Source organism: Chroicocephalus ridibundus, chromosome 9 (assembly GCF_963924245.1).
Source record: "Chroicocephalus ridibundus chromosome 9, bChrRid1.1, whole genome shotgun sequence".
Taxonomy (NCBI): domain Eukaryota; kingdom Metazoa; phylum Chordata; class Aves; order Charadriiformes; family Laridae; genus Chroicocephalus; species Chroicocephalus ridibundus.
The window spans coordinates 6799110-6826694 of record NC_086292.1 but is presented as its reverse complement, the minus strand read 5'-3'; positions in this window follow the sequence as shown (position 1 = coordinate 6826694).

The following is a 27585-nucleotide window of genomic DNA, read 5'->3' as shown; positions in this document are numbered from 1 at the left end:
GTATGTAATATTTGCATTTACTGTACAAACATAATTTTGAAGCTCCATAGGTTGCCTATGACCTTTTGAAAATGTAGGTTTCTTGCCTTGTTGTTATCAGTCAAAGACTGTAAGTTGTTATTTTTAAGCCAATTATAGATACAGAAATGCTTCCTAGATAAATGTTTACATTTCTAAATTTAAGCTTTGCTTTGGCAAGCTACTGCCTGTGTAAGCTGAAAATTCACTTTCCAAAGCATTTATACTAATAGAACTCACTACTTCAGGTAGTCACCAAAAGCAAACAAAAAAGAAATCTAGCACAACCAAATGATACTTGTTAAATATCCAATTATTTTGTACAATATTTTCTAAGCTCTAAGTATGAATTAAAAAAGAAATAGCCTATGGTAACTATTTATTGCAATATTAAACTTACCTCTTTCAAAAGTATACACTGATCTCAGAAAATGATGCAGAGGCACACATATTCCAAAATACAAAAATACCACGTTTAAAAGGCTGCAAAAGATCAATTAATTTATCTGATTTTGGACCCACTTGAAGGTTGCACACAAGATTAAAAGTAAGTGAAAGCAGCATGTTATCTAAGGCTAATAGCAATGTTCCTAGATAACTACTTCTGAAATAGGCGTTCTTAATCTTCTCATTTAGCATTTTAGAAAATCACCTGACTAGAACAAAATTAAACCTCATAATACTCCTACTCCTCACTCCCCAACCAAGTCACACGTACTATTAATAGCACTGCTTTACTGTTTATTGTTATTATATTAATCATTGTCATTATATTTTTTTGCTATTCGTTCTCCCAGCCAAAACTGCCGAGTCAAACAGAGAGAGGTAATCAGGTTGTTGGGTTTTGGTGGAGTTCCCCTCCACAAGATCTAATGGGATATTAAAGTCCTCTCTTGAAAATAAAGCGGGAATGGGTACAGGCCTCCCTCAGCTCCCACCGCCTCAGGGCCCAGCCTCCCGCCTTCTGCCCCAGCTGGGCCTCATCAGCTCCCAAGGTCCTACACCAACCTCTCCCAGGCAGCATTCCGGGCACGTTTTCTGTTAGGAGGGAAAGAAGAAGTTCTGCTATCCTTCAAACTGTGTTAAAAAAGCCCATCAGACACTTACATGGAGGGCAGGCCCAGTCTGCAGGCTGAGGAGGCACAACGATTAGCTGTTAAAGATGAGAGGGCCGGTAGCAGGGTGCTCTCTCCTCACACTTGAGCAAGAAAACAAAAAAGGTAGGAGACCGTCTCTTTTTCTTAATGTGATCTTCTTGTCAGGTTGGCAGTATTGCCTAATTAGAGCCAGCCTAGAAAAAATTAGCACTAATTTCTGCCTGCTTTAGCTGCCCAGCCAAAGAGCTGGGAGTTGTTAGGGGGCTTTCCTCAGCCAGGGCCCGGGCCCTGGCCCCACAGTGGTGCCGGCTGTGGGGAGCTGAGGAGTGGTAGCCCTGAAGTGGTAGGGGTAATACTTGTCTCTCCTCAGGCCCTTTCCCCACAGACAGGGCAGGAAGTGGTGGCTGCTGGGTGACAGACCAAGGAGCTCTTCAGGCCTGTCCTGTTCCTGGGATGGAGTTGGAGGTGAGGAACCTGGGGAGCTGAGGCAGCCAGGGTGCAGGGAGGAGAGGGGCCGGGCCACCCTGTCTGGTGGGGAGGTGTGCTGGGGATGGACGGGCCCCAGAAAACAAGGTGTGAGCAGGTCGGGGTGCCTGTGGTGGTGAGAGTGACTGTGAGGCTTGTGAAGGCCTTCTGGCTGTGCCTCTGCTCTTGGTAGAGTGACTAATTAACTGGTAAAGCATTGGTGAAGAATCTTGGGCTGTTGGAATGCTTTGTTATGGTTCGTGACTGATTTTGAGAAGATGTAGGCACTGGGACTAGTTGTTACCCTGTGTTGTTTACAGACCTGTCTCATAGGAGTGTGGAAGGGCTGTAAACTAATTAATCTTATTTACTAGCAAAATGATAAATCTAACAACAGTATTAGGCATGTCTGTATTTATTTTAACATCATCTAAATATTGTTAGTCTAAGAACTGTTGCTACTAATTATTTTGTGATCACATCTGTGAAAGGAAACACTGTGTAAAAACTCTGTCTGTAATGTTTTGACAAAATAGGTTTGGTAGACTATACAAAGGGAGTTTCCTTACAGCCAGTCTGGTTCTGCTGACGCACTGTGATACGTTTGAATCTCAGGTTGCAGGTGGAAAATGTTATGATGAGGCTTGGCAAATCTTTGTGCTTTTCTTTCATCCTGTTTCCTTTACCCTGGGGGTGAATTATATGCATGAATAATGAAGACAAAATTGGCCTAGTATCTTTTGAATTACCTTTGCTGTGCTGGTAAAGATCTGATGTTTTCATTGGACTTGGTCTCTGCGTTTCATCCGCTTGCACTTTAGGTTGTGTTTTTTGGAAGTTCAGTGGCTGAAATTCAGAACACGCTATGGTGAGATGTGGACGTCTTTTGTGGGCTCCTGGGCCATGAAATGGAGCTAGAATTCATAGCCCCTACTTGTAATCGGACAGCTGATAGAGTTGCATTTACTGTTTTATTACAGTGGGTTTGATTTGGTGAACTTCTTACAACATGTTATTGGAAGCTCATTTCCAGCAATTTGTATTTTTCAGTGGCTCTAAAAATATGTTATTTCTTATATTACTGGAAAGTTTATTACCCTACTTTCATTGTTAATGATAAATACTGTTGTATAACTTGTTTGCTCTGAGCAAGGAAAAAAATTTGGTGGAATATAGTCGTAAAAAAAATACTTTAATCAGTAATTTAATCGCAAAAAAAAATGTACTTCACTGCTGGAAAAAGGAAAGATATTTTCCAACTCAAGGACAAAAATGTAACATTAAAAATCATTAAATTAACGACATGAAGATTTAGCTTACCTTTGTATTAATGTGAATAGCAACTGTAGGGTATTAACAATTTCAGCTATACCAGAAACAATGTAGATGTTTGCAGATATGGGTATAAAACCATCAGGCCTCTGGCTCTCATTATGTTAAGCTGCCTCACATGCCTCTGACTGATTTTCTGTTAAATAAATAAGTAAGATTGCCTTATAGTTTGTGGACTGCAATTAATGTTGGAACACACCAGATGTACTCCGAAATCTTGTGAGATAAATGGGTAGACTTACAAATCAATTAAAAAATATTTGTTTTGATGTGTCCAATTATTTCCTAGAATATTAATAAATCCTTATTAAAATGTATTAATGCATAACTAAATATTATATCTGTATCAAGTGCTATTGAAATAATACTGAGTTAAAATTTTTCACTGCAGAATTCTCCTTGCTTTCTGCCTTTGAACTACAGAAAGGCACATTCTCTTCCTCCTGGTTGGTATGTTCTGGGTTTTTTTTTTTGTTTGGTTGGTTTTGGGTTTTGATTTATTTTTTTTACAACTCGGTAAGGAACTTTCTAGGTATTAACTTGTACTGGTAATTGCCATGTTGACCTGTTCAGGTCTGCAGAAATTGTGCATTTCTTTAATTGTAACTGACAAAATAACCTGCAAAGCAGTTATGAAAATAAAATGCAGAACTTAGAAAACACAGCATTTGTCTTTTCTCCTATGTTTAGCTCATGTTGCTGTGCTTAATACGGTGATGAAACAACACTTGTGTCACCAGTTGTTGTAAAGAACATGTCGTTAAACACAGTCACAACTGTTGTAATGTATATAGAGTGTTTGTGTATAGAGAGTCTGCTGTGCCCCTTTCCTTACTGATTACAGAGCATATCTGTGGCCTCAGACTGGCTGCTTAAACTGAAAACACCACTTCACTCCTGCTAGAGGGTTTTAGTACAAATGAAAAACAGGTTTCAGGAAATTATTGGGTTATATTTCAAAACTGACACAGAAAATACAATTGCCAAGGTCTTAGCTGGTTCTGAATGTATATGGAAGATCTCTGTCCGAACGTGATCCTCTTATCATATCAATGGAGTCTTTCTCACAGCATTAGCAGCTAGGATCGTGTCCATCCAGATTTGTTGCTCAAACTAAGTACTTGCATGAAAACTGGAAAGGGGGAAAAAAAAAGTTTCATAATGCTTACGTATTTACTGTCAAGAAAATAAAGGTAATAGGCTACTTGGTGTATACATCTCTACATATAAAATGCATAGACTACCATTCAAATCAGGAAGATAATAACAACATTTTTTTGTGACAACATATCTTCTATTAGAAACAAACCTTTTTATAAAATAAAGATGCCTAGTTGTTTAATCAACCCTTTCATCGTTAACTAAAATGTATGTGAAATCAAAATATGCCCTCTGAAAAAGACAATATTCTGTTTTGGTCAGGTACTGTTGCCGTAATAGGCTTTGATTGTAATTTGATGCCTTCTCTTTCTCTCTTTGCTGTCAAAGCATCATGTATTGGTCAGGACTGAGTCCAGTCAAGTCAGCAGAATTGCAATTTTTTCATGGAAAGCTTAAGCAAGAACTGTTTTAATCAGCTTTAGGTTGAAACATTCCTTTTTGATAAAAGTTTAGGAAATATTCTAATCTTGCTTTGACTGTAAAGCAAGCTGTCTTGTATTGTGATGCCAGATTGCTCCTGAATGTTCTGGCTCTGCATGCTGCATAGTTTCAACTGAGATTACTAGCTTTGGTTTTACAGTAGTGCACAGTCAGTATGTTCTTTTTGCACCTGAGATGCTTATTTATACCTGTTGCAGTATTCATGTTGCTTGCTTCTTGCTGTGCAAGGTTATAGAAATTACATTTCCTTTCGCCTTTAGCAACATAACGGCAAGTTCTAATGTAAAAGCTACTTGAAATTTTCTTTATCTTGTACTTGACTATAAAGTAAAAAAATTCTACGTTTGTTTTGTTATCGTGTAACATAATGGTCCTGCATGTTTTTTTCCTTAATCATAACTTTTCCCGAAGGAAAAATCCACTAAAGAACCAATACAGTTAGAAAATGTCATTGTTAGCGTCCATTTTGACTTATGTGTAAATTCCCAATGCCTGTACACAGGAAAAGCAGAGAGAAAAATCATTCATATCAGATCACTTCCAACTATAGGTCGGAAGGTTCAGAGAACCTCTGAACCTGCTTCAAGGTTCAGAGAACCTGGGAGTAAACTCTGCTGGGTTTGGTCTGTTTATCTTTCTTAAATGCTGGTATCTCTGAGCAGAACATGCGACAGCTACTCTTTTACCATGTGTTCCTCTTCCGTGTCTTCTTAGTGTTGGAGCCAGTACCATCTACACCTGCCAAGACACATATGCTCTGTGCATTTGTTAAAGTAGCACTGTCAATCCAATTGCATTTTATATATAATCATCCTGTCTTAAAGCTGAATGTTTTATCTTCTCACCTGACATAAATACTGAGACTCAAAGGAAGTTAGGCATATTAGTTTAAGTGAGTCTGCTATGTTTTTCTAACCAAATTTTAATCCTGAGAGAAATGAAGCATTTGCTATGCTAGTAAAATGAATAGATGTTGTTGTAACTTTATACCTCTCCGTAAGGCTAAATCACATTTTATCATGGACGTTTTAAGAAATTTAGGTTAAAATAAATGGTTGCAACACCACTTGCCAAACTATTTCTGGGATAGCCTTTCATCCAAAAGCAGTATAGTGGGATTGGAAATTAAAACAATAAAACTCCAGTTACTATTCTGAACATGAGCAGGATTATTCAGAATCTGTGAGGGTATGTCAGATCATAACCTCAATCTGTGCTGTAAGGACCTGCCTCCATGTCTGTGTTTGGCAGTTAAGGCACGTAGTTATGCTCAGGAAGCTCCATGCACCTCTTCGCGTTGTAAAGCAGATTCGCATTCTGTTTGGCCGCTTCCACAGCCCTTCATGTCTTGAGACATAATTCATGTTGCTGAAGCAGTTTAAGAGCAGTACCAGGAATTTTCCAATGAAAACAAAAGCACTTGATAATACTGTAAAGTAGGCAGCCCAGAGAGCACTTAATCTATTTACGTTCTGACCATAACTAGGGACGTAAAGAGAATAAGAAGAGGTCAGGGCAGTGGCCTTGTTCCTGAGGACAGCTTCTAGTGATTTAACCATCTGTGCACCTGGCTCAGAGTAAGTATGCAGTTGCAGCAGAGCTGTATGCAAGTTCTAGGACTACCTGCTTTTTCCTGCCAAAGACACAGGATTTCTGGCTATTTGACAGTGAACACCTGACTCGGGGATGCTTATGCTGATATGTGTAATGCTCTGTGCCAGCAAGTGGTACCAGGAAATTTTTCATACAAACTTCAGATCTTCAACAACCTGGATGGAACAGTCTCCTGTGTGCAACAAGTGAGAAAGCAGCTCCAGCTTAGCATCTCTGTCATTTCTTCAAGTAACAGAGAGTTTCATTTCAGGACGTGTGGCATCTTCTCATCTTACTGCTGCCCTTTGTGCAGTTCATGAAAGGGACTTAAATAGGCAATCTTTCAGAGCTAGGATCTTCATCAGTGAGCAAGCCTTTTCAAGAGAAGAAAAGATCCTCCAAATGACAAAGCGTGTTCTGATGTAGGTGACGGGGCAAGCTTTATAGTTTTTCTAAATTACTGTAATGAAAAACAGATATTTCCAAAACATGCTATACTGGAACCTATGTTGCTCCCTTTTTACATATGATCCAAATACCCCAAGCAAAATCCAAAATGAAAAGCACTACATATTTTATACACACTAATTTTGTAAACATATTATCTGTAGTTAGTTGTATATATGACGGTTTTGTATAATTCTTGCACTTTTTTGTATACTATTGACATGACTTATTGAAGACATTGGATTTTTTTTGTAGACGGTATGGGAGAAATGATACATGTGGTAGCATGTAGCAGATTGTGTTTTAAATAAGGAGCAAACAAAACATGTTTGCAGTTTTTCCTGAAAGAAGACTAAAGGGGTTACCATGGAAATTATTCTAATTTGTGATCCATTACATCAACAAATATTTAACTTGTGGGGGTTTTCTTCTACCTCTAAATATCATTAGAGTCTTGCAAAGGTAGTCAAGAATATTGTAGTATCTTTTCATAGATTGTCAAGAGCTCTATGTAGCACAGACCCTCTAAGGGAGTAGCAGGTTAGCAGTGCAGTTCAGTTTTGCTGTCCAAATTGCATATAAACAACTTCCAAATTCTTCAGACCTCATTCATAGTAGCTTTTCTACAACTCCTCTGGAAGAGATCTGGTTTTCCTCATTTTTTTTGTTAAATAAAATAGTTAAGTTTTGATTTGAACCTCTCTGAAGTTTGATTCATGTCATGAGCTGAACTTCATAGCTGAAACCCGTGTTTTATTAAAAGAGGGGTTTGTGCAGTGGTGGGATAAAGCAATACACTTGCAGCAATATACAGCCAATTTCCACCTTTGTTGCCCTACCATTTCATGTAATATTGATTTAAGAAATATATTAATATTAAATAGTTAATCTTTGATCCTATATTTAAAAAAATTAGCCTATGCTTAAGAGCTCAGATCGTAGCCTAGAGCCACATTTATTATGCAGCCTGCGTACAGCCCTGCATTATTCTGCTTAGGAAAATTTTACTCAAGAATAAAGTTTTGTGGCAATAACAATATTGCAGATTATTTCCAATGAATTCATTGCAAATTATTTCTGTTTATTCACTATGCTATGATAACAACATCATTCCCACTTCAGCAGCTACCTTGGGGCTTTCAAAAATTTTACAGGTTTTTGAAAGCCTACTTTTCGAATTCTTTATACATTATGTCTTCTAGGGTAAGATCAGTTGAGAAGTACACTTCCAGTTGACAGTTTTGGGGTGGGTTGTTTGGTTGGTTGGGTTTTTCTAGTAAACCATTTTTAAGCTTTCATTACTGGTTAAATAAAACTTAATATTTCCAGTAGAGAAGAAGAAGGAATACTAGCAAGGAAAGCATTTTGAGCATAGAATTAAAATAGATCAATTTCCTCCTCTGTTTGTAGCTATGAGAAGAATTGATTTTTAAATAAGGGTATTTCAAATGAGGTGGGAACCTTATAACTTCACCAGAAAATGTGGTGTGTTGTTGGAACAATAATTGCAATGTTTGCCTTAAAGTTCAATTATAAAACTAAGCATCAGCATTTTATTTTGTTATTTTCATTAGAAGCCTACTTCACTTTTACTGAAATATTTATTTAAAAAAAAACTAATACAACTTGTTCATTTGCACATTTTTTTTATTTTATTTGCATAATATTACCTATAATAGCAATTCAGATAACATTCCTGCACTATAAAGTTGGACGTTAAAGAAAAATATCGGTATATAACATTTTCATAAGACTTTAATTGAGCTTTGCTGTGGTAGGGCCTCATTAAAGTCGGTGATGGCAGCATGCTATTTTTGCAAAATGGCATGTATGAGCTCTGGGAATCTCTAAACCCTTGTTAATGTAAAAAGTACTGTTTTCCCCAAAGAATCTGTTTGAATTTGGTGGATTATTTGTTTGGGTAAATATTCCCACAAGTCCATGGGCCCCTATGGGATGCACCCAAGAGTGCTGAGGGAGCTGGCGGAAGTCATTGCTGGGCCGTCCTCCATCATCTTTGAAAGATCCTGGAGAACAGGCAAGGTGCCTGAGGACTGGAGGAAAGCCAGTGTTACTCCAGTCTTCAAAAAAGGCAAGAAGGAGGAGCCGGGGAACTACAGGCCGGTCAGCCTCACCTCCATCCCTGGAAAGATGATGGAACAGCTCGTTCTGGGCATCATCTCAGGCATGTGGAGGAAAAGAAAGCTATCAGAAGTACTCAACATGGATTCACCAAGGGGAAATCATGTCCGAGTAATCCGATAGCCTTCTATGATGGCATGACTGGATGGATAGATGAGGGGAGGGCAGTAGATGTGGTCTACCTTGACTTAAGCAAAGCGTTCGACACGGTCTCCCACAACATCCTCATAGGGAAGCTTAGAAAGAGTGGGCTTGATGAATGGACAGTAAGGTGGATAGATAACTGGTTGAAAGACAGAGCTCAGAGGGTCATGACTGGGGGCACAGAGTCTAGTTGGAGGTCAGTGACGAGTGGTGTTCCCAGGGGTCAGTACTGGGTCCAGTCCTCTTCAATATATTCATCAATGACCTGGATGAGGGGATAGAGTGCACCCTCAGCAAGTCTGCCGATGACACAAAGCTGGGGGGGGTGGCTGACACACTGGAAGGCTGTGCCACCATACAGAGAAACCTGGACAGGCTGGAGAGTTGGGCAAAGAGGAACCTTATGAAGTTCAACAAGGGCAAGTGTAGGGTGCTGCACCTGGGGAGGAATAACCCCGTGCACCAGTACAGGTTGGGGGCTGACCTGCTGGAGAGCAGCTCAGCTGTAAGAGACCTGGGAGTCCTGGTGGACAACAGGATGACCATGAGCCAGCAATGGGCCCTTGTGGCCAAGAAGGCCAATGGCATCCTGGGGTGCATCAAGAAGAGTGTGGCCAGCAGGTCGAGGGAGGTCATCCTCCCCCTCTACTCTGCCTTGGTGAGGCTGCACCTGGAGTACTGTGTCCAGTTCTGGGCTCCCCGGCTCAAGAGGAACAGGGAACTGCTGGAGAGGGTGCAGCAGAGAGCTACAATGATGATTAGGGGACTGGAACACCTCTCTTATGAAGAAAGGCTGAGGGATTTGGGTCTCTTCAGTCTGGAAAAAAGACAGCTGAGGGGGGATCTAATCAATGCTTATAAACGCTTAAAGGGTGGGTGTCAGGAGGATGGGGCCAGGCTCTTTTCAGTGGTGCCTGGGGACAGGACAAGGGGTAACGGGCACAAACTTGACCATAGAAAGTTCCATCTCCACACGAGGAGGAACTTCTTTCCCCTGAGGGTGTCAGAGCCCTGGCACAGGCTGCCCAGAGAGGTGGTGGAGTCTCCATCCCTGGAGACATTCAAAACCCACCTGGAGGCGTTCCTGTGCCACCTGCTCTGGGTGACCCTGCTCTGGCCGGGGGTTGGACTAGATGATCTCCAGAGGTCCCTTCCAATCCTATGATTCTATGATTTCTGCATCAGGTAACTAGTGTACCATAGTTTGTTTATCTGTTTGTTCTTTGCTTATATATATATATGCGCACTATAAAAGCATTTAAATCCATGGATTTTTTTTTAGAGATATATTGATGTTTTACCTTTCTAAAAGGAGCAATTATGTTGCAGCATATTAAAAAAAAAAATCTACGTTTTTGAAAAAGCTGTTTTCTTTTAAATGCATGTGCTGTTTGAATCTGCAATCCCAACAATAGATGTAATTTTAATTGTAATGTGCAGAATGTCTCTAAGGTAAATAAAGGTATTGCTCTTTCAAGGTCTGTCTAAGGGTCTTCAAAAGAAAGAAAAAGCAGTTGAACGGTGACATTAGAGGAATGGTATCTGTTGTAACTGTAATGGCATCACACTTCTGTTGCTTGTTTGTTGTCTGTAGTCAAGCATTTTTGGCTGACAAAATTACAGTCTTTTAGCCAATAGCATTTCAAAAATAAATTTTTACACAGCAGATTCTTCTGTTTGCAGCTCATGGTCAAAGTGTATCTCACAAGGCTGAACCAAATCCTGGTAGTATGAGTGGCTATCTCTGTTTAGAGTACCTGTCTGTATAAAGCACCTAATAAACATCAAGAAGGCAGCCCAGTTGTGGCCTTAAGTGTAATGTTGGTAGTAGAGGGCAGAAGTAGAAGTCACTGTAGGGATAGAGCCAGCACCATAAGGATTTTGCATAAGTCTCTAGTCTCCCCACTGCTCCTTGTCTTAAAAAAGAAACACCACAACCCACCCAACCAACAAAAACCAAAACAAAAAACCAACCCTCTTGCTTTTTCTTTATTATTCAACTTTTTTAATGAACTGGCTTTTTCAAATAGTTAGCTGAGAGACCTGGCATGTTAAATGGATAAACATGTGTAGTTCACCAGGATGAATTAGCCTCTGAACAGGAAAAGTGCAAACAACAAAATCAGCTGGGTAGCAGAGTGGTCTCATGCTGCAATATTCATAGTAGGAATTTTTTTTTATATGTTATATTAGTCTGACTATGAAGTTAGTTTTCTTCTCCCAATTAAAGGTGGGCTGCTTAATCAAAGCTCTTTAGTGCTAGAGAAGGGGAGGGGAGGAGAGGGGAACTATAACAATGAATGTGGCCATATCTGACTGCTGGCAAAACTGGACCGTTCCACCTTTTGAATGAGTAAAATCTTGGAGTATTCTTTCTGATAATCAAGAACCCACATTTCTCCACAGCAAACTCTGCGTTGGCTTTGAGTTGGTAATTGGGCTAATATTGAGATGTGACTATTCGGAGCCCCAACATTCTTTTTTGTCAATATCCTTTGTTTGTGTTTGCTCTACTATGTCCTAATCCTACGCTATAAGCACTTTAGTGCTCTTTGCTTTGCTCATTACTCAGCGTTTAGACAGCAAGCCTTAATGAGGCCCTTTAAGTTATGCTATAAATGAAGTGTAAGTAGGAACAGACCTAGACCCCTTTAAAACTACACTTTGCTTCCTTTGCTGTGAACAGAGCAGGAGAGAAAAAGTTTACCACCTGGGTTTTGATGCATTTACTAGCTTACACAAGATGGCCATTAGTGCTCATCAGAGACAGTTTTTCTGGTTTTGTTCATTTTCTTTTTAATATGTTGTCATTTACGAAGAGATAAGCAGTCTGTAAATGTAAATCCGTGGTTTTTTTTAGAATTCTTACATAAACAAGCAAAGCTTCTCAAAGCATTGAAGGTCATTAAAATTTAATGCTGTGTAAAGTTCAATGATCAATGTATCCATTTAGTAAACATACCTTTTTGTACAAGCTTTTAGCTCTTGTCTCTTATTAGTATTCAGGTGGAATCATTACTGAAGTATTCCAAATACATATTTTAAATGAAGCTTTTAAAAGCTTCCTCTGGCTTTTAAGTTTATACTCTTTAAATTACTAAAAGGTTCTTCTGTTATGTGATGTAATATTTTGCAATGTCTGTTTATATAATGTTTTTCTTTCATTCCACTCTATTTTTTTGCCTTTTGATGCAGTTGAAAAAAAAAAAAGTTAGCTGTCTCTAAAATGGAGAGCTTTCTTTTGTTTGGCCACAATATAAATAAGACACTTATAAAGGGCAAGACGAACTCTTTTATTGCTTAAGTATTCTTAATATTTAAGTCTAATAAAGATCATATTTTGCACAGCAATATTCTCATTAGTTCTGTCTGTTGTTCCCACTAGACCAAACTACTTTTATACCCTGTTGTAATACCCATGGCCTTATTAAGCCTTGCTACATAGACAGTCTTCAGTTTACCTCTTAAAGACATTATCAAGCTTATTCCAGGGTAGATGTTTTCTTCAACAGAGAATTTTAGCGTGATACTGGAGATGGAACTAATGTGTAAGTGTCCATCTAAATCTACCTTATCTCTTTTTCTTGTTTAAAACTGAAAAAATGTTTTGCTTTAGGATCAGATCTTATAAAAGGGTTTTATGAGCAGATCATTCCACTTTACTGGATTCTGCAGGATTGAGGAATCTGTCCATAGCAGACTTCCTACGAAGAGTATATTCGATTCAGAATTTGCTTCTACTACTAAAACAAATGCTGTTCCAGAATCTTCCTGTGACCTTAAAAGAAGTATTCATTAACTAGACAAGCAATGAATTTAGTTTCCTCACTTGTCCATATATCTGAAAAACTATTTTTACATGTAATGCTTATAGATAGCTATCCATTTATCATTACTGTGTTGAGCTGGATGGTGATCTCGATTTGAACCTTAATTGGAAAGCTTAAATAGAAGAAATGCAACTCAAAAGGCTTGGTAGATGCTGAACAGAATGTGCATACAGAGAGAAATTACCCTCATCACTGGGTCGTTATTTAAGCATATTATGGTTCAGTATAGGTAAGCTGATGTTCTTACTCTGAGGCAAGAGTAATCATTTGGAGTGGTGATATTGGACTGACAGCTGAAAAGCAGAGCTTTCGTATTTCATATAATGTCTCTGAGTGACTTTGTGTGGCTATGTGCATGTATACATATACAAAGATATATAGAGAGATATAATATGCAAATGTACATACATATTTACAAATACCTGTTTTTAAAATTGATCAAATTGTATGTGTATTATCACAAATATACAGACATCATTGTACAAGAATGTATGTAAACGTTAATGAACATTCAGGGCAAAGTGTTCCAGCTCCTCATTATGCCTCCAGTTGTGACCATAAGCAATGGGTGGAATTTGGCAGACTGGCTTCCAAGTATAATCGCTCAATCAGTTTCACCATAATTGATAATGAATGTTAAACTATAGGTGAAAATTAGAAGCTATTTTTCAACATTTGGTCTTGAGTTATGATATTATCTCCTATTTTAAATGGACTTTTTCTTTTTGATTAAGAAATCAAACCAGGTGTCACCATTTGAAAAAATCAATAGGAACATGTTTTTTATCACTGGGATGAAATTATTATTTTTCCTCCAATCAGCTGTATTTTTTTCTGCTCGCAGTGAGTAACAAGGCTTTTTTTAGCCTGTCTCACAAACATGCACTTGCAGTTCTAATCCCTTAGATAGAACCGGAGCGCTAATTTCTTATAAGATGTTTTCAATAATAGATGTTTTCAGGCAGCAGGCTTGGATAGTTAATTTGGCTAATCGTGACTATCTAGACTGTCTATCAGAGAGATTTATCAGTAATTCTTTCTACACCTGAATTACCACATAGTCAGAATTGTTTCTCAGGCCAAAAGAACATAAACAGCGGGGATTTTTTTTGTCTTTCTCTACATGAAGTATGTACTGACTACTGGCAGTGATGATGCTTGACATGATACCACCTTTATTTGGGCAAGAGCACAACCTGCTGTTTGAGTTTTGCCAGATTCTCTGTTTTGAAGGTTAAGTTCTGTCCATGGTTAAGGCATTTCAGCATTTGTGATTGAAATGGACTTGGGCTATTAAAAGCTCCATGATTCAACCGATCTTATGATACTACCGTGCTCTGTAGAGAGAAAATGCGAAGAATTTGTGTGCTTTGCTGTCTGTGCACAGAGTGCGTTAGGAGTTTGACGAGTCTTTCATCTGTCCTATAGGATCATCTCCTGTAGGATCATGCACTATGTAGCAGTGAGGAATGAGCATCCTCTGTGAGTACATGCCAGTATTCACTGCAGAATGATTTATCATATCAGTAATACTTTCTTTAGGCTGTGCCCAGGCTGCTGCAGGCAATTGTTTATTCTTTCTTCTTCTACACCTGATTTTTGTTTTGGAGTTTGCTTGTACTGAGATCCTGCATTCTCTTGGATGGGTTTTGTTCAACAGCTCAAAAGATAGTGGGGCCAGCAGTGCCTGGAGTCACCTGAGAGCAAGGTTTCTTTCTTCTAAGCTTTAGAGATAAGCAGCACCTGTATTATATTCATTCACTTTCTTTCATTGTTTTCTAGATTAAAATCAGTGTGCCTGAAGGTCATTGAATTACTCGATGTGTGAATGTGCAGTTATTTCCTCTCACTCTACTGTCGCTGTTATTGCTAAATGAAACACTCTTTTCTTGCTTAAATTTGGGAATCCGTATTACAGTAGTTTGCTACATGACTAGAATTGGATTCCCTCACATGCAGCTTTACGAAAATATAGACTGGTCTAGAGTCTGATTCACCTGGTGTGGGTATATTCTGTCAGTGAGAATGCATGAGGAATCTCGTTCCTATATCTCTTATTGTTATTATTATCTATCTCCCTGGATCTTGGATCATGGATATAACCTTGCATTTGCACAAAACAAAATTTATCTTTTTCTAGAGTAACATGTGCAGGCCAACACCTCAAAGAAACTGCTTTGTACTGAAGTTCAAGAACTTCATTCTGAGGCATTTTGTGCTTGAGGCTAGTTCGTGCTTTTAAATAACTGCCTGCAGAGTTGTTAAGCTGCGCTGCTGGGGGAAGCAACAAGGAGAGGGAGACCTCAAGAAAGAAGACGTGAGATCTTGTCAAAATTCTATTTTTACGTGTAATTCTCCAGTCAGGATTCTTTTGCACTATCAGAGCACACCCTTCTCTTCCAGTGAAGACTCCTGTGTCTTCATCCCACTGATAGGTATGAAGAGACTGAGAAATTTACGGTTAACACTTTAAAGTTAGCATTAGGATCGTTTTCAAAGAGAAACAATATTTTTCATTTATTATGCAAAATAATTCTTGCAATAATACCTTGTATTTTGTTGCATATCCTGTTGCTCTTGAAGTTGGGGAATAGATTTTGTGGTAGAAAGGCTTCCTCTGAGTCCCCTGTTGCTTTTAGGACCTGTATAAAGACTGCTATTCATGATCTGTGTAAGAACATTTATCACTGGCTCCAAATGAGGTTTGGCTGATTTTTCTGGCTCGTCTATCAGGAAAAGATTAGGCTGATCTTGGGGGGGGGGGGGGGGGCGTTACTATAGTTGAAGTTTTCCAAGATGGTGAAATATAAGGCAGGATGGGCTCTCTATAAAATAAAAATGTAAGCACAAATGAACGAGGTGGTCAAAACTTGATGAATTCTACCATTTTTGTTACCTTCTGTATCCAGCTCCAGAACAACTGTCTTGAAAATTTCAGTTAGACACTGGTCAGTGAGCTGTTTATCCCAAAGTGCTTTTCAGCATATTAGAATTGATTATCCAGTAGAGCAAATGATAATCCTTAAACATGCCTGTGGGCTTTTTCATCTACACTTAAAAATTATTTTCCTTTATTATTTTTTTTTTCTCCTAGCATTGATTTAAATAACTTATATATAACCCAGTAACTTTGGAGATCTGTTGGGTGCTCAGGTGATTAGAAAATAAATTATTCCAGATAGGATCCCAGAGTACATAGATGTTAAGAGATCAGGCTCTGCTGGCTGCAGTAAGGAGAAGGGCAGTGCTGACAACAGAATATTACTGGTGGCTTTGATACTGACAAAATGTTATGATATGAGAGGGAACCATGGTGATACTGATGATATTAGGACCTGGCTTGCTGACAGTCACATGTCAGATAGCTCTAAACTACAGATCTGTGCACACTAAGCTACTTTGTGTGTGGATAAGAGAACCCAAGGATTTTCAGACCAAGACAACCTAGTTTCATCTTTCTATCTTTCGGAATAGTGGTGCTGAACGCTACTGGGAGTTCAGCGGTGCTGAGTGAACTCTTGTGGTGTTCAGCTGGTAGTGCCTATAAGGCTGCACTTGCAGCTTGGTTATGGAGCTAACCACAACCCAGCACTCTCAGGCTTTAATACAGGTGCTGGCCTAATGCGTTCAAATTTTAAAGACAGCATTCTGTTCTCTCCAGAAAACTTCTGAGGTAGGTAGTGGAGTGGTTGCACTTTAAAAATAGGTGATAAATTTTTCTTTTCTGCTAAACCTGAATATTAGTTTTGGCACAAATAGCATAAATAATTTAGCTAATGGTATAGTTAAGTGAAATCAATGATGCCAGCAATCAGGAAGAGCAGGCAGAAAATGGGTATGCAACCCAGACAGTTTTGTCTTATCTAAACTAAAACTCAGAGTTCAAGGATTCTTTTTTCCTTTGACTGATCCTAGTGCCTATGTTCTTAAATAGCATATGCACCCCATGACCTTGCCTGCCTTTAATTCACCTATATGTAGGCAAATACATTTTTTTGTGCTTTGGTCTAGGTATCTGTCAATTGTATCTGAAAAATCTCTAAGTCCGTATATTATGTAAATGGCTGCGATAAGGGAAATCTCTGGATCTCAAGAACTTGAAAGCATGTTTCTCAATAGTGTTCCACAATTCAATAAAATTCTCTGTTTTCTATGTTGCTGACCGCAAAGTCAAATGCTGAGAAGCAGGGTGCAAGACCTAAAACTAACAAGTTCATTCTCTTATTTAATTTAATGTAGACCAAACGTTTCAAAAACTATCTCTATCTGAACCAGTGAGAGTGGAGAGGGAATTTATTACTCCTTTTTAAGATGCTTGGACCTACAGATACATGCAAACACTATGTGAATAGGTATGCAAATTAGTAGGCAAAGTACTACTACAAGATGCCTGAGAAATAATACTCATAAACTCCATGACTGACCTAATAATAATTTGGTGTCTTTCAGAATTTTCCCGTAAACTTTTTAATAGTATTTTATAGACTCAGGAACCTGCTAGTGGTTAGTTTGATTTGTGCTTATCTCTGTTTTCATTGAATTAATACCTAAGAAAGTGACATTTCTGTACACACTTCAAATAGCAATCCATAAAGGAAATGGAAGAAAAATCCAAACAGTTTTATGCGGCTTACTATAACTGATAGTCCTTGGGAGAGGACCGAATAAATAATAGTAGACTAAATCACTTTGTAAACTTCGTTCAAGAAACTTTAAAATGATAAAATAAATCTCATTCTCTCACAGTTGATGTTTGTTTGTTGCAGTTTTTTTTCCTCTTGCCCTTGCAGAGGATGTAAGTCGTTTGTTACGTACAACAATAGTCTGCTGACTACTTTACCCCAAACAAACAGTCTTTGTTCTTACCTTTCAAGTCTGCAATCTGGTAGGGTAGATGTGCATGACAGGTTTTTGATAAATAAATGCATAATAAAATGTGGTTAGACTTTATTTTCCACCAATGTTTTGTGGTATCAAAAAGAGCTTGGCAGATACTTTAACTTTACTGTGGCAGGTATGCACATAATTATACCTCATCCTTGGAAATGTAAAAAAACAAAACAAAACCTGAATCACTTTGGTGCTGGCCAGGATTAAAGTTGAATCTTGCCTTGTGGTAGTGGCATGAGGGAAGGAGTTAACTCTGGTGGTATGACTTTCATTCACTCAAAGTCTTTAACAGTTTTGAAAATAAAATTCAGGGAGGCAGGATTTTTTGAAGCCTCCGTAGCTCTCATTTACCTTCTACTGACCTTACACTCAGGAACTGCATCTCTCTCTCTCTCTTACTGCTGCTTTTGTAATATCGTATTACAGGGACTGTCACACACTGAGAACAGAAATATCTGCATTGCTGTTTTCTTTAGAATTATGCATAAATAAAATTTAAAACTGTAATGCAAGGACTGAACAGATCATTAAAGACAGGAGAGAGAGAGATGGGAATTTCAAAGCTACTAAATAAGCTGGAGTGGAAACCATTGATGTGCTGGGAAGTTAGCAAGAAGAGAAGGTGGAGGGATGACAAAGGAGAAGTGATGGTCAGGGTGGTGGGCAGAGACGGTGGAGGTGAAAAATCAGAGCAAAGCCTTTACTGACAGAACAGCTGCATGAATGACTAAACCTATAGTGAGCAAGAGCCTCAATACAGGGCTGAGAATCAAGTGTAAGATATCAGGAGAAGGAGACTGAGAGTTTTAAAGCATGACCACTGATACCCCAAAGTAAAGTATTGCTATTATGAATAGAAAAAGAAGAAATGGGAGACCAAATCAAAGGAAAATAAATGGGGGCAGTAAGCAGATTGGCAGAAGAATTTGGGAATTTAGGAAGACAGATACCTCACTTAAAAGAAGCAGGAGATTAGTACAAGAGTTAAAAGAAGGTGGGAGAAAAAGACACTCTTACAAGAATCGGGCAATAAAAGAAGTATCTGTCGAGAAGGAGATAAACTTTTATGCAGAGTGGGAAATGCAAACAGCCTTGGGGTGCAGCAACTCTGAGGATTCCAAAACAAAAGGAAGTGGTACAGGTCAACTTGAGGAGAGGCAATTGGAGGAGACTGTCAGAAAAGATGTTTTGTGATTTGTATGACTTGATGTGATATAGAATGAGATTCAATAGCTCAATTCATGTTACCTCACTTTTCTTTGTCCCTCATTTTAATTCCCCACTTTACTCCCTGCTGCTCTTCAACAAGATGTTTTCTTCTCATCTTGCTTTAGCCCAACACACTGCACTGGCTTAGCTAGAATCCCCTTGCCTGCACTGGGTGTTTTGTTTGTTGGTTTTGTTGGTTTTTTTAACTTTCCAACAAAGACTGATGCCATTTTATGATTTCACTTTGTAATTAATGTTGTTTTATTTTGTTTTTTATTTAATTTCTGCTGAGGAAAGAATTACCTTTTTCTTCCAGTAATATTGAGACTCTTAACTTTGTATAAAACAAAGCAGGTATACAACACAGCAAAGTGATCCAGAAACTGCTGTTAGCAAATATGAAAATTCAGAGGTTAAACAATAAGTAACTTTTTGTTGGCAATAATGAAACTCTTAACTTTTCATCACTCAAAGCCATCCTCTCTAATGCAAGTATCCTTGTCATAAACAAATTGCTGCTGATACACTGTTAGTCTAGTAAATGGTTTGCTTTAGTTCAAAGACTTCATCCTTTATGACAAATTATTTTTGTAAGTGACCAAATCTACTTTATTAGCTTCCCAAAACATGAAGCAATTATTTATTAGAGACATCTTTTTTTTTTTTCCTTACCGATAAATAATCTATTGCACGTTTTGTTGCAGTGAAGTCTTAGTTATACTAGCTTCTAGCTTTGATTTCAGAAACTACCTTTCTGTATATGAAAGTGATCCTGGGAACCACTGAGCAATTGTGACCTCTGCTGGAAGCCTTAAAATTGATTCTGATAGATAGCAACCACTGGAAATCATTATTATGGTTACTTTAGGCACTGATCTGCAGTGTGCTAGGCACTGTACAAATGGATTAAAAGATTGTACCTACTCTGAGGAATTTACAGGATAAATAGAAAAATATATAAATAGAAAAGGCAAATACAACATAAATAGAAAATATAAATGAAACTAAACAGGGTGGCAAGACTAAATAGAAAATCTGTCTGCCTCTTAGACTGCTTGTGCTACCTCTAAAATAATATAAGATACTGATGAATGGTTACCATACTTATGGACGTGGCTATAAGTCTGATAAGACGAATACTCCACGTTCATAGTTTGAAACAATATTCCTTCAGGAGTCAGTATAATTATTTCTAAATACAAAAGGGAAACAGGAGAAAACCTTTCTTCAGGAAGAGATTCAGTGTTGAGTTTCTGCTGGAAACAATATGACAGTCATACGTGTATTGACGGAAAGGAGCCTTTTATGGAAGTACCAAGAAATATATAATCATTGATCTGGAATTGCCTTGAGCCACCCATTCATGATTCCAGCCCAGAGTACATCTTGACATCCTTGCAACCCCAGTGCTACAAGTGATGCTAGTTTAAGGCTGTGCTTCAGCATGAAATGTACAATAAAAAACAAATCTCATTTATATTCTTGGAAAGAGACATTTACATTTGACAATTTACAGTGAAGAATGAACTGATTATGGAGTTTTGAAAAATGTAAATTAATTTACCACTTTTCTTAGGGTGGAACATTTACCATCCTGAACATATGGTTCATTAAGGCTTCAGCAACTGTTTACTGTGGTTAAAAACAGGGTTGTGGGAATTCTAAAAAGCAATGCAGTAAGATCAGAACTCTTGATGTCAGAAGGCCCTGAAGCCAAGGCTGTCTCACTTTTCCCAGTACATCACTGCCTTCTGTGATGATCCGTACAATGCTCTGCCTGTTATTTTTTAAAATATCTTTATATTGTGATTGTGTTAAAATCCAGGCATAATAATAAGACTGTTTTATGTACAAGCATCATATAACGAAAAATTGGCCTGCAAGAAACTGGTAGTGAATTAGCAATAGTTTAGCACAAACACTTACACTTATTGGGTGTCCAGGCCTGGTTATCGTACTTGAAGGAACCAGTTCATTACCCAAATTAAACCTTTAGGCACTATTCAAATAAATGGGAAAATTTCCACTGATTTTGGCTAAGTGATGAGTTTAGCCCTAGATATCTTACGATCTATAAATAGCTCTTTTAAAAGAAGGAGAAAAGAGGTAGTGAAGAGTCAAGAGATGAGATGTCTGTCTATAATAGGGAAAGAGCACTATGATCCCCCTGCCTATTCTTTATTCTTTCAGCAAAGCAACTGGGAATGGTGTTGTCATCTCCTTAAATTCCTGGAGAGGAAGAATATTTTAGAGAATACTTAAGATTATTTACTGATGATAGAAATGAACTGGGAATGTTTCTCTCTTTCTCAGAAGAATAAATCTTCAGGCTGTCATTTTGGTGAACTTAAATGAAATATAAACCAAATACAAAAATAATCACATTCTTTATTTCCTGGGGATTTTAATTTCTTACCCATCTGGGTTTTTTTGTTTGTTTGCTTTCTCCAATGTGTCTGTTTAACCTTTCTTTGCATTTTCAGGGACCTTCAATGTGCTTTAGTGTCATACCCTTAATAATCACACTTCAGCAATACGCTCTGAATCATTCCAGATCCTTCCAGTACAGCTGTAGAGGTAATATGAATCAGGTGATGAAATTGTGAGCCATGAGGAATGTTAGTAGAAGTTCTTGTTTGTTTATTTGCAAAGTCCAGAATTATTGGGGTTTTTTTAATGGTTCTTAGGTTTTCTTGGGGGGAGTGTCCTTAAAGTCCTAGTGGAACAGTTGAAGCAGGATTCACAGGAAAATAAATTAGTCTTCTTATTTAAACATTTAGCAAAGATTGCTTTGAACTGTTACTATTACAGTGATTTTGAAACACTGTGGACCAACTAGAAGTTACGGTTTGACATAGAGCTTAGTGCATGTAATTTTATAGCATCTGTTTATGCAGGAGGAAGAAATGATGCTTTGTGTGGATTCTCTTGCCTTTGCAAAAATACTAAATAATTAGTGTAGACTGCACGATAGGGGCCATAACTGGTGACGATGGTTGACTGGATTACTGGTGTCCACAACCCAGTTTTACTTTTAAGTTTATTTTTACATTTTTAATACAAGCTTAGGTGAATCCTGAAAATATATAAAAATGGCTTCTTCCCCCCATCATTATCTTTCAGTATATTTCCCCACCTAAGACTGGCTGCTTTTAATACTGTTTCTCCAGATATGCCCAGGGTATTTTAGAATAGATGGACACTATTTTTCCTATATCTGTGGTAAAGTGGAAACATACATATCTCTCTTGACCCACTGCTTTTTAATCCAGTAGCTTCATTCGATAATTTGCAGTCTTGTTCCTTTTCCCTGGGGAAAAGTATTCAAAAAACAATTTCACACAATACTGTAATTATTTTCTCCCACTGTGTCTTTGAAATAATTTGCTTTTGTGGGTAAGGTCTGTACTTTGACACAGTATACATGAGAAATATATATAAAATATTATTTCTGACTGGCTATCTAAAATATATTGCTGTGCTTAGATGAAATGGGCTTTTTAAAGTTTCCTTTCTGTATTCTGTCCTATAAATTCTGACAGAAATGACTGTAGGCATAGTTATCTGTGGGTGTAAAAGCAGTCTTTTCTTTTGAGTACCTCATTATGTAATGAGGAACTGAACTATCAAAATTACTTAGCCAATGCCACAAAATATCACCTACTGTTGATAGGTTTGGAAGGTTGCAGGAGATACTTTTATTCAAACAGTGTACAGAACGAAGGAAAGCGGCAAACAAACTAATAAATGGCTTGCATAGTAATAGATATACTAGTTTAAACCAACGTTTCTTCTCTTCCCGCACCTTTCTGTGCTAGTAGCCAGTAAAGTATGATGGAATGAGAGCTGCAGGGAACAGCAAGTTAGATTATTTCTTGGGTAAGTCCTCCTCGCCTTCATCCATAAGAAATCCAGGGATTTTTATATCTGGAAGCTGTTGGTGGACCATAACATTTAATAGCAATTGAAGGACATTCTTTTGTGAATTTCTGTTACCCCTTTTAAGGCATCAATTCCTGTTGACTTCCATGACATACACGATTTATGCTTAATGTGAAAAATGCTTTTAATTACAACCTTCAATTGTTTTAAAATCCACTGCCTGTTAACTTTGCTGGCTAGCTTAACTGCTCCATGTTTGCTTTTTCCCCCGCAGTTTATTGATTTCCTCATCTACCTCTTCTCTCAGAAGAGGAATCCTAGGCATTGCATCTGTCTAAGTGAAGCCCATTAGTACTTACCGAGTCCAGCCTGTGTCATATCCCCTAAACTGAACAGAACCATGCCTTGTCCAAACTGAAAATATAATCTCTAAACTCACAGTGAAAAAGAAAGAAGTTGTGTTGATGTAGATAAGATTGCATCAGCGCCCTAACACGGCAGAGGGATTAATGTGGTGTGAACACGCTGCTTTCTGGCTGAAGTCTTGGTCACTTGTCACCTCATTTATAAATATGTCATCGCACTTTTTGATAGGCCAGTGGTTTCAGCCTCAAGATTTTGGCTAACTTCCAGATTACGTAGAATTTCTTCATCCTCTTAAGCAGATGTTGTATATTCCATGCTTCCTGTTCCAAAGCATTTATATGTATAGAGGAGCCAGCACAATTATGGTGCTCTAGTCCTGGTGTAGCTAAATGGATGGGAGCAGGAATATCACTATGTAGCTAATGAAGCTCTTTTTCATTTTGGGAGGTGGATTTGTATATAAAATTGTTAGTGTTGTTACTTTTGAATGAGATTCTCATATAAGGAATTAGACTACCATCATGCTGAAATGAATTACAAATCACGAGATTACTATTTTAATTATTAATGTCACTCATTACAAAATAGAAAATTTATAAGGGTTTGGCCTACAAGGTATTCCAGACCATTATTATTCTTCTTACTGATTTACTCTGCCTAATACCCTTTTACTAAATGTAAGGAGCAACTCGAAATTTTTTTTATGTACCTGTGTCAGTGACAGCCTGCAAAGTGAAAGGTTTTAGAAAACCTTTTTAGAAAAACGGGACATATAGAAATTAAACAGTAATTGTAGTGATCATAATTTGTAGCAAAATTTTTGTCAATTGCTTGATTAAAAAGCTTTCTCAGGAAAAAAATTACTTCTCCAAACTCATTTTATAGGTTTTGATATGCTTTACTAATGAATAGATGACTCAAGTGTAGTATGGGAATTTTTGCTTGACTTTGCAGGGGGAAGTTGTTTTCTTGCTTGTCTCTGCTTTCACACCAAGGAAAGTGTTTCATGCATTGGTGTCTTACAAGGATGAAGAGAAGGAATGCTATACCTTTTGAAATGTCAATGAAAAGCCAGCAATTAATTTTTCTTTCCAATAAAATACAGCATAGCAAAAAGAATTGAGTCATTTCAAAGTGCATATTAAAATAAAATTCTGATCTTTTTGAATTTACACTGGCATTCTACTAAGCGTTTGAATGGAGAAGGATATTAGTCCTCATTTCTGCAAGAATGTATGTTTTGGAAGACGTTTAGAGGTTTTGCAGTAATTTTATTAGATCCAGCTTTGAAAATGGAATTTTTCCAAATCAGAGACTCCTGATTTTTGCTATAAGGTTGGGTGCTGAACAGACAAGTAGAATGAGATTGGAGTAGCCTGATGACATACTTAAAGTGGAAGAGTAATCATGTCGGGCTCCCTTTTGGAATTAACTGGGGAGGAAAAAAAGTCTAACCCAGTCTTTGGAGGAGCTCATCTGTCATTGAGCCTACTGTGACTGCATGCCCAACTGGAGTCCATTTAACTGACGTGCCTGAATCAGAGTGAATCTGACTCAAAGTCTGTAGATGAAGAATATTCTTGGAGATTTCAAGGCAGGACAGTGCTTATGTTTTATTGGGACTGCGAATAATTAAAATGCTTGGAAATATAGGGCCTCAGTTTTCTGATAGGTTGGACTACACATCCTATCACTAACATAGGTTAGGTTTTTGCCACAAGCTGTAAAGTTAACCTTGCAGATCAGCAACTGAAAATGTGATTTATTTATTTTTCTATAAAGATGTACTTTCAAATCATGAGCAGCTGTACTCATTTAAATCTGAGAAACTACAAAGTCTATGTAAAGTCTTAGTGAACACCTAAATACTCAAAGTATGTATTGTGCACTATGATAAAAATTTGCAGTGGTGGGGGTGAAATATTCAAAATTGAGAAAGCTTTGTCTAGTGTGAGTTATGAGACAGACTTTGACTGACAAATAACAGAATTGGCATTAAACCCTCAGCAGGTGAGGAGGTGGGGTGGAAGGAAGTGCATTTCTCAGCTTGTGGGTACATTGCCTGAAGCAGAATGCTGAAGGCAGTAAGTACAGACTTACCTAAGTAATATTCTATACACAATACTACTTTCCCTAGTTCCAGTAGGTTATTACATTAGTATTCTGAGTCCTCTGCACCCCCTTTGTGGAGGAAGTCCTCCCTAACTTTAGCAACAGCAGTTTTCCAGCTCTAAGCCTAATAAAAAGGAAATGCAAGAGAAAAATCTTTTATTTGTTGTGCTTCTGCTGCTGGAGACCCAGCAGAGGGAGCTTCAGTAACAAACCCTCTTCCCAGTGCTTATTAATAATACAAAGATACACAAACAAGTAAACAAAAGTCTACCACGATAACCTATTCCCTGTAGGAAACGGGATGAAAAAGAAAATCAGCAGCTGTTGAATGGAAAAGGATAAAATCAGTAGGGAAAGGAAATTTTTCTAGTAGATGAGAAATGCACTAGAACTAATAGCAAGAAAATTAGTTTCTTAAAAATCTATGAATCTTCATCAAATTTATAGGCATAAATGTTATTGCTGTGTTTTTAGACTTTTCTCCATGCCCAGGAAACTTATTGTTGAGCTTGTTTACTTTTCCTTTTTTTTTTGTGAATACTCAGATTTTTAAAAAGCAAAGAATTGACTTCTTTCTTTACATACCATTGACTTACAGGTCCTGTGACTTTAGGAAAAATTCTTGGGTTATGTTTGCACTGTGCTTTCTAATGCATTACAATAACATCCAAGAAAGTCCTAAGTCCTTTTATCTCTTCACCTGTCTCATCAGGGCAGTCAACTGTGTAGAAAGTAAGAGATGAACAAACAGGAAAATAATATCCATTATCTTCTTCAAGGAGCTACATGAGACCTCTCAGTATCTGACTTTTTCAACCAAGGCAAGCAAATACTGTGCTCCAGGGTCACTTGTCAGATCAGTGACGGAGCTGGGTGAACTCTAGTTCAATTCGCATGACTGCACCTACCAGATCTCCTATTCACGTGTGGAGGCTAGTGCACTTGTTTTGAATGTCATGAGCATAGCATCTTATTTCAAGTGTATAAAGTTTTGCCTATTGTTGGCATTCTTGAGGAACATAATTTTGGGAAAGGATTTAAAGGTCTGGAAGAGACACAAAAAAGAATCACAGGAGTGTTCTGGGGGGGTGGGGGGGAGGGTGGGATGATATTTTGAAATGTGTGTATTTTTATGCTCAATATTTATGGCAATATCTTTGTTATATAAAGGCTGGGAGTTTAATCAAATTATTATATCAAAGATTTACTAGGAATTGGTGGCTTTCTAGGCAGACTGATTAGTATTGAATAAGAATTTTCTAATAACAACTCTGCTGTTAGAATCCAATATTGATTGTACAGCTTGTTGCAGAGCTGTCTACTGAGCACATTGTAAAATGATGTCCTCTCACCTAGTTTCTTTTACTTGAAGCATATTAGAGAACAGTTACTGAAACAAGTTCAGTGATCTATAGATGTGTTGGATGTATGGTTTATTTCCAGCTACACGCACACATGTTTATTTAATGTTGCCGCTTCTAAGCGCCTAGTCTGGGGGTGTTCTGCTTAGAAATGCAAGCCTTTCAAGTTATGCCCACTGTTCTGATTTGTTTTTCATCTCCATAAATAAATTTCATTTATGGCTTTGATAACAGCCGTAAGGTAGACCCACTTCAATAAAAATTTTCTCAGATCCTTTCCTCTTCTTACAGGTTGATACACCACTTGGCTGCCTGCCTCTTAGCAGCCAAGCAATTAATCCCCTTCAGAAAAGTCTCAGGCCAGTTTCCCACTTGCTGTGTACTTAATAATTGGCCCGGTTCATTCCAGTGTCAATATGATTTTCTTTTTCCAAGGTGATAATCTCTTTACAGTAGTCCTAAAGTGTCATCTTGTGGCTAATACTGGTTATGATTTTATATCTTCAAGAGAAAACATACCCAGCCATCAAATGCAGAAAATCTGTAAGTTCTTCACTGGGTATTAGTAAGATTAATTTGATTAGTCAAGATTGTTTTATTTTAACTGAGGTTGCATCATTGGGGTTTACTTTGGAAATAACTGATGATAGGTAATAACAAAAATCTACTAAGGAGTTCATAATCCGCTTGGAAGCTACTTATAGATTTTTCTATGGTTAAAGGCTTTTATATGACTTAAGAATGCATGAAAAACCGAGTCATAACAAATTATTGTATCTTTGAAATGCTCATCTGATTGCTATGCAATACATCTTATTTTCATGCTTTAACTATTTAACTTCTAAAGATATTTCATTTACGTTTGCTTCATTAAACTATCACGCTGGTCCCAGGATAACAAATATATATGTAAAAAAATATATAAACTGTCTTAAATTAGCATAGAGCATCCCAGCTTGCTCAGCTACACAATCAATCTGATGTCCCTTTTGAGGGCATTAAGAAGCAAACTGCTTCTTTGTATTTGTGTATTTGACTGAAAGATTGCAACTTCTTGCATGATGCAAAGGAATCCAGGTCTCTCTTAGACGAATA